The sequence below is a fragment of the Bison bison genome, unplaced genomic scaffold (assembly GCF_000754665.1).
Source record: "Bison bison bison isolate TAMUID 2011002044 unplaced genomic scaffold, Bison_UMD1.0 scf7180017864213, whole genome shotgun sequence".
In the NCBI taxonomy this organism is placed as follows: domain Eukaryota; kingdom Metazoa; phylum Chordata; class Mammalia; order Artiodactyla; family Bovidae; genus Bison; species Bison bison.
In genome coordinates, this window is record NW_011494785.1 from 2,574,483 (window position 1) to 2,581,158 (window position 6,676).

Sequence of the window (6,676 nt, forward strand, 5' to 3'; positions counted from 1 at the left end):
GGATATATCTACACATACAGCTGATTCACTTTGTTGTACAGAAGGGACTGGCACAGCACTGTAGAGCAACTCTACTCCAATTTTAAAAAAGATATTTACTCAGTTTCAAAGCAAAGTGCTGAACAACAGGACATTATCATTTGGGTTAAGGAGTATACAAAGCAGTGGGGCTTCCCAGGTGGCTCCGTGGTAAAAAATCTTCCTGCAATGCAGGAGACACAGGTTTGATTCCTGGGTCAGGAAGATACCCTGGAGGAGGGCATGACAACCCACTTCAGTATTCTTGCTGCAGAATCCCATGGACCGAGGAGCGTGGTGGGCTTCAGTCTCAAAGAGTCAGACATGACTGAAGCAACTGAGCATGCGCACACACATACAAAGCAATATTGATGCACATTAGAATGTATATGCAGGCAGTATCTAGAGGATGATATGAAAGAACTGGTTGATCCTGGTGGCCTTGAGGAAGGGACTGTGCTGGCGCACGGGAGTGGAGAGGAGGCGCTTCATTGGCATAAACTTTTGTAATACATGTTTTGAAGTAACTGGATTTTCGAAATGAGCTTAGAGAAACATCCTGGCTCAGCCATTTAGTAACTACCGGTCTTTTGGCAAGTGACCTAACTTCCAGTTTTAGTTCCTCATCTAGAATATGAAAATAATAACCCCATAATGTTATGGGTGGGGATTAAATGAGAAAATGATATATAAAGAGCTGAGCGCCGTGTCTGGTGAGTCAGAAGGCTGCACCAAGATGTGGATGGTTTGGCTCCATGTCTGGAAGCTCACACTCGGGTTGGGAAGTCAGTCTCAGCTGGGAGGGTGCCCCTGTGTACAGGGAATGCGGTGACCGGGGGGCATCCTCCACTTTATCACGTTTCCTCCTCATCACAGCCTGGAGGGGCAGCGCGGGGAGCAGAGCTGACTTGAAGTTCACACCTCCAGACTGCAGGGCAAGAAGGGGATTCAGGTCTTACAACCACCTTGACTTGTGTGGGTCATGTTCCCCTCTTGAGCGAAGGCCATTCTCCATCAGCCGCTGGGTTAAGGGGAGGACAGAGGCTCTGCCTTATCTGCCCTGTCCTTTCCAGGCCGGTAGGACTTGTCGGCAGGTGTCCTGGAGGCAGGCGGACCGCAGTCCAGGATGCGGTGGAGGAGCAATTCTGTGTGGCTTCATCATTTTTAACTCAGCTCAGGCCCCCTCTCGCTCCCTCTCCCCCAACCCATGTACATTTCGCTCCCGAGGCCCCTCCTAACTCCTGTGTCCATGTCGGGTGGAGTGACTTAGGCAGTTTTCTCAAGTTTAGAGGAAGGAGGCCGAATTAATCAGAATATTTGGATCTGAGGACGCTGAGCTGCAGGGATGCAAAAGGTCATCTAACCTCTGGGTCCCCACTATTTCAGAGAAGGAAGTGGGGGTCTGGAGGGCAGATTGGGGGCATCAGGGTCGCACACCACTTTGTGCAGCACTGAGACTCCATCCCAGATCTTCTGCCTCTAGGACAAGTGGCAGTGGAGGTTCTTGGGCTTTTATTTATTTATTTATGTATTTTGGCTGTGCTGGGTCTTCGTTGCTGTGTGGGCTTTTCTCGAGTTGCGGCAAGCAAGGGCTACTCTCTAGTTGCGACGCATGGGCTTCTCATTGTGGTGGCTTCTCTTGTTTTGGAGCACAGGCTCTAGACAAGCAGGCTTCAGTAGTTGCAGCACATGGGCTCAGAAGTTGCAGCTCCCAGGCTCTAGAGCACAGGTTCAGTAGTTGTGGCACATGGGCTTAATTGCTCCACAGCATGTGGGATCTTCCCTGACCAGGGATCGAACCCATGTCTCCTGCATTGGCAGATGGATTCTGTACCACTGAGCTACTGGAGAAGCCCAGTTCTTGCTCTTTTTAGCTGCAGAAAAAATACAGCACAGAGTGTTTAATGAGGACTGATTTGTGTCTCTGCACGGGTGCAGGGGTGGGGGGATCCGGGGTGGAAGAAATAAGCATATACTGGGAGCGAGATGAGTACAGGGAGCTAAAGCTCCTGAGATTCAGGGAGGTGAACATCCCTCTCTCCATTGTACAGATGACAAAACCGAGGTTCAGAGAGCTCACATCAGCTTCCAGAAGTCTCATGGCTAGTCCGAGACAGAACCAGGATACGAATTCAATCCTTCTGCTTTAAAGCCTAATGCGCTTTCCACAACAATAAAGCTTGAAGTCAGGAACAGGGCATAAATTTTTCATTCTAGTCTCCTGGCAGGCTTTGCAATGACATCAGCGTGTGGTCAGCGTTGTAGGACCAACAGGGTGAGTCAGTCTGAAAGTCCTGGGGACCACCATCGAAATCCCCTTAGCAGTGGATGCCTGGGGTTCCTGGACAAGTGACATGAAGAACTCGTTCTCAGAATTAAATGTGAGTCAGTGTGATGAGGATGTGGTCAGGACCACTCGCCCTGGTCACAGTCAGCACCCTCCGGGCCCGGAGCCGTGCCATCCAGGTCGCAGACACCTGATCGGAGGATTAGTGGCCACGCTGAGCCCTGGCTCCTCTCAGGTGGCTTGAAAGAGCCTCTGTCCCATAGCAATTTCTGTGTGGGACGGTGCATTGTGACCCAATTGGACTCTTTTTCTTGGGAACTCGGAAGGAGCGGCTGCTGTGTCCAGAGCTGCGAGGAGCGAGTCGTCACGGTGAGTCCCCAGGACCTGACCGCAGAGGACTGTGCTTCAGAGGAATCGCTCAGTGCTGCAGTCTGATTCGTCTAGAACTTCTCCACTTCCTCGTAAGTCCTCACACACCCACGGCTCCTTCAAGGAGCACTCTTTGCTTTGGGGTTCTGGTCACGCCAGCTGGAGCCTTGTATTCCCTGTGGCTGTAGAGAGTCCCCGCACTTCTGAGAAGCACCCAGAATATCTACACGCTCCTATACCCATGCGGTGGTCTCGGTACCCTAGCCTGATGCTTCTCAGCTCGTATTTTGCTGGGATAAAGCAAAGCAGGGCAAGGAATTGAGGATATACACGAAGGAGTCATCATCAGGACTGACCAGAGGATTTAAGGCAGGTAAGAAAGGGAGAGGGAGTGAGGCCAGGGAGAATGAGGGTCTGGGAATCCAAGATGGTTGGAACTGAGGTTCTAGAGGGGCAAAGAATGAAAGCGTGGAATGCAAGAAACTGAGATTATGGTGGAATTGAAATTATTGGCAAAACGAGGTCTAGCGTATGAGTACGGGACTAAGTGGGGGGGTAGGTAGAGGACAAGATTGTTGGAAAGGAGGTGCTCAGGAACCGTGTTCGCTGCACAGTACACCTCCAGAATGGAGGAAATATGTGGATGACTGGAGAAAATGACCATGATCCAGGAATTACCATTACAAGGAAGTGACAGCCCAACAGGTGGGTGTGAGCACACGTCCCTGGGACAGTCCTCTTTTTTGACTTCTGATTTTAAGATAGATTGTTGGAAGAGGCGTGAACTTATGAGTTAAATCCCCTGCATGATATGAGGCGACAGTCTCTTTAATTGTTCACGCTGATATCCCACTAGCTTTGCTCTTATGGGCCTCTTTTGGGGGCAAAGTTTGTTTGTTTGTTTTGGCCGTGCTGGGTCTCCATTGTGGCACCCAGCTTAGTTTCTCTGTGGCACGTGGGAGCGTGTTCCCCAACTAAGAATTGAACCTGCCTCTCCCGCACTGGAAGGTGGATTCTTCCCCTGGGCCACCAGGAAAGTCCTGGTTTATTTGTTTGACGATTGTAGGAGGAAAGAAGAGATGAGGTTATTCAATAAAAAGCTGTCACCCTCCTTCCTGCTCGATAATATACTGGAATTAAATATATTCCATGACAGATAAAAAACACCCCCGTTTTTAACATGGATCTTAAATATGTAGGAGCCTTGGATGAGAAGGCTTCTATGTGTGCTTATACCTGGGACATAATGAGGTGCAGGTGGACGAGAGTGAAGTGGGAGATGGCCATTCGTGAAGGAAGGTAGGAGGATCCAGGTGGAGGTGAGCACCTGGAAGCCGAGGGCCAGGAATTGGTACTGCTAGATGGGCCAGGCTCACTGATCTCTTAGGAAGCTCTTCCTGCACCCTGGTTAGCAGATCAGCGGTGGTAGGTTGCTTGCCCTCTGTCTCTGTCTCTCTTCCCCACACTACCTCCCAGCTGGGTGAACTTGGGTATGTTTATACAACCTCCTGGAGCCTCAGGGAACAGTGTGCATTCAGGGGCAATCCCACCGCACAGACTAACTCCCCTATGTGTGGTGTGTGTTAGTCCCTCAGTCGCGTCCAACTCTTTGTGACCCCATGGACTGTAGCCTGCTAGGCTCCTCTGTCCATGGGATTCTCCAGGCAAGAAAACTGGAGTGGGCTGCCCTTCCCTTCTCCAGGAACTATCCTATAGCGTTAAAAAAAATCTGAACTATTAAAGGAGGTGGTTTTTGGAGGCATTATAGGCACCCTGTCCTTTGCTCTTGCAGTGCTTGAGTTTTTGCTATAAAAATGTATCATATTGTTCTCATATGCATGCTAGTATATGCATGAACATGTATACTTATTTTTGTACTTTTATTTTTATTTATTCTTTTGAGTGAAAAATTTATATTGAATCCCTGAAAGATTAAAAAGGACAAAATGGTGAGTTTGGGTACCATAACAGAAAACCTCACCTAACTGTACCGTTATTCACAGGAGTGAACAAACCCCAAGCATGACAAAATTCAAGTTCTTATATAATTGTTACAAGTGAATGTAAATGAACTAATCATTTTATCATAACGTTGCTTTGTTTAGTTGCTCAGCCGTGGCTGACTCTTTGTGACCCCATGAACTGTAGCCCGCCAGGCTCCTCTGTCCACGGGATTTCCCAGGCGAGAATCCTGAGAGGGTTGTCATTTCCTCCTCCAGGGCATCTTCCTGACCCGGGGATTGAATCTACACCTCCTGCATTGCAGGTGGATTTTTTTACTATGCTACTTGGGAAGCCACAACTCTTCTTTAATCATAGGAAAAAGAAAGGAATTTTATTTTTGTATTTTTAAAACTTCTGCTTCTGTTTTTGACTTAAGTGGTACCAGCTTGCTGTTGGGACAGCATAGTTTGAAGCTCAGTACATAATGGTCATGATATGTGTCCGATACGCATCTTTAAATGGAAGAACGGATTCTCATTTGGTAAAGAGAGTCCAAGCATAGCAAGGAGTCAGGGTTGATAAGGAATCTGCGTGTCTGCTCTGTGAAGAGGGGTGTCTCCCCCACCACACCCCAGCCTCTGAGTCCTGCATGGGCAGAGGTGGGTATTGGGGTACAGTGCTCAGCGGAGTTGGGGTTTGGGCAGGGAAGGGAGAGGCAGTACCAGGCCTCCAAGCCTGGAGCAGCTTCGCTGAGATCAGCACTCGCTGGGGAAGTGGGCGGTTTGAGTTTTACTTTCAGTTTTCACTCCAAGTCATTTCAGGATGAAACTCATTTAACGGTCAGATCTCTCAGCCAGATTTCTCAGCAAACCTGGGCTCCACCCTAGCCCAGGTTGTTCAACTTGAGCTTGAGGGTGGAGCTGGGAGGGAAGCAGTGGGCATGAGGCCAACTGCACAGAATTCCATCCTCTGCAGATCGGCGATTCTCCCCGAGGGGTCCCTGGGTACCAGTGCCTGTGGGTGACGGTGGGCAGGCATCTTCCTCGGTCCTCTACTCGTGTGTGTGTGCCTAGTCACTCAGTTGTGTCCGACTCTTTGCGATTCCATGGTCTGTAGCCTGCCAGGCTCCTCTGTCCATGGAATTTCCCAGGCAAGAATACTGGTGTGGGTTGCCACTCCCTTCTCCAGGGGATCTTCCTGACCCAAGGATTGAACTCAAATCTCCTGTGTCTCCTGCATGGCAGGGGGCTTGTTTACCCACTGAGCCATCGGGAAAACCCTGTCCTCTAAATATGGACATCCAAAAAGGAGCTCTAGGCCATCATTAGCTGCCAGTGTGTGCCAGGCTGGCACTGTGTCTGCAAAGCTGATAAGACACAACTCTAGCCCAGGGGAACTCACAGGGTAGAGGGGAAGGAGGAAGGGAAAAGGTAGGGATAGAGAGGGTGACGGCAGTCCTCCCGGTGGCCACTGTGTGCCAGGCGCCTTACTTATGTTATTCTCACTGTCCTTACTATGACTCAAAGGCAAGGCTTCTCAAAATTTGAGCTACGGACCACCCATCAAAATACAAGTTCCTAGGCCACACTCTGAGCCAGTGGGTCAGAATTTACTGGAGTTGGGTTGGGTGTCTTCATTCTTTTTTAATTTTTAAAAATAAAAATATTGGATTTTTAATGAAAATTTTTAAATTTTTTACTTTTTTTTACATTTTTAATTGAAAAAAATTTTTAGGCTGCACCATGCAGCCATGAAATTAAAAGACGCTTACTCCTTGGAAGGAAAGTTATGACCAACCTAGATAGCATATTCAAAAGCAGAGACATTACTTTGCCAACAAAGGTTCGTCTAGTCAAGGCTATGGTTTTTCCTGTGGTCATGTATGGATGTGAGAGTTGGACTGTGAAGAAAGCTGAGCGCCGAAGAATTGATGCTTTTGAACTGTGGTGTTGGAGAAGACTCTTGAGAGTCCCTTGGACTGCAAGATCCAACCAGTCCATTCTGAAGGAGATCAGCCCTGGGATTTCTTTGGAAGGAATGATGCTAAAGCTGAAACTC

At 48.8% G+C, this 6,676-nt stretch overlaps 1 long non-coding RNA gene across 1 annotated transcript in view; it reads left to right on the forward strand.

The window, feature by feature from the left end:
- The first annotated feature begins 2,673 nt into the window (after nucleotides 1-2,673).
- The window catches only part of LOC104992221, a 25,519-nt gene continuing 21,516 nt past the window's right edge, over nucleotides 2,674-6,676 (forward strand). Inside the window, exon 1 of the long non-coding RNA XR_825678.1 lies at nucleotides 2,674-3,047. This is a non-coding gene — a long non-coding RNA (uncharacterized LOC104992221). The remainder of the gene's footprint in view (nucleotides 3,048-6,676) is intronic.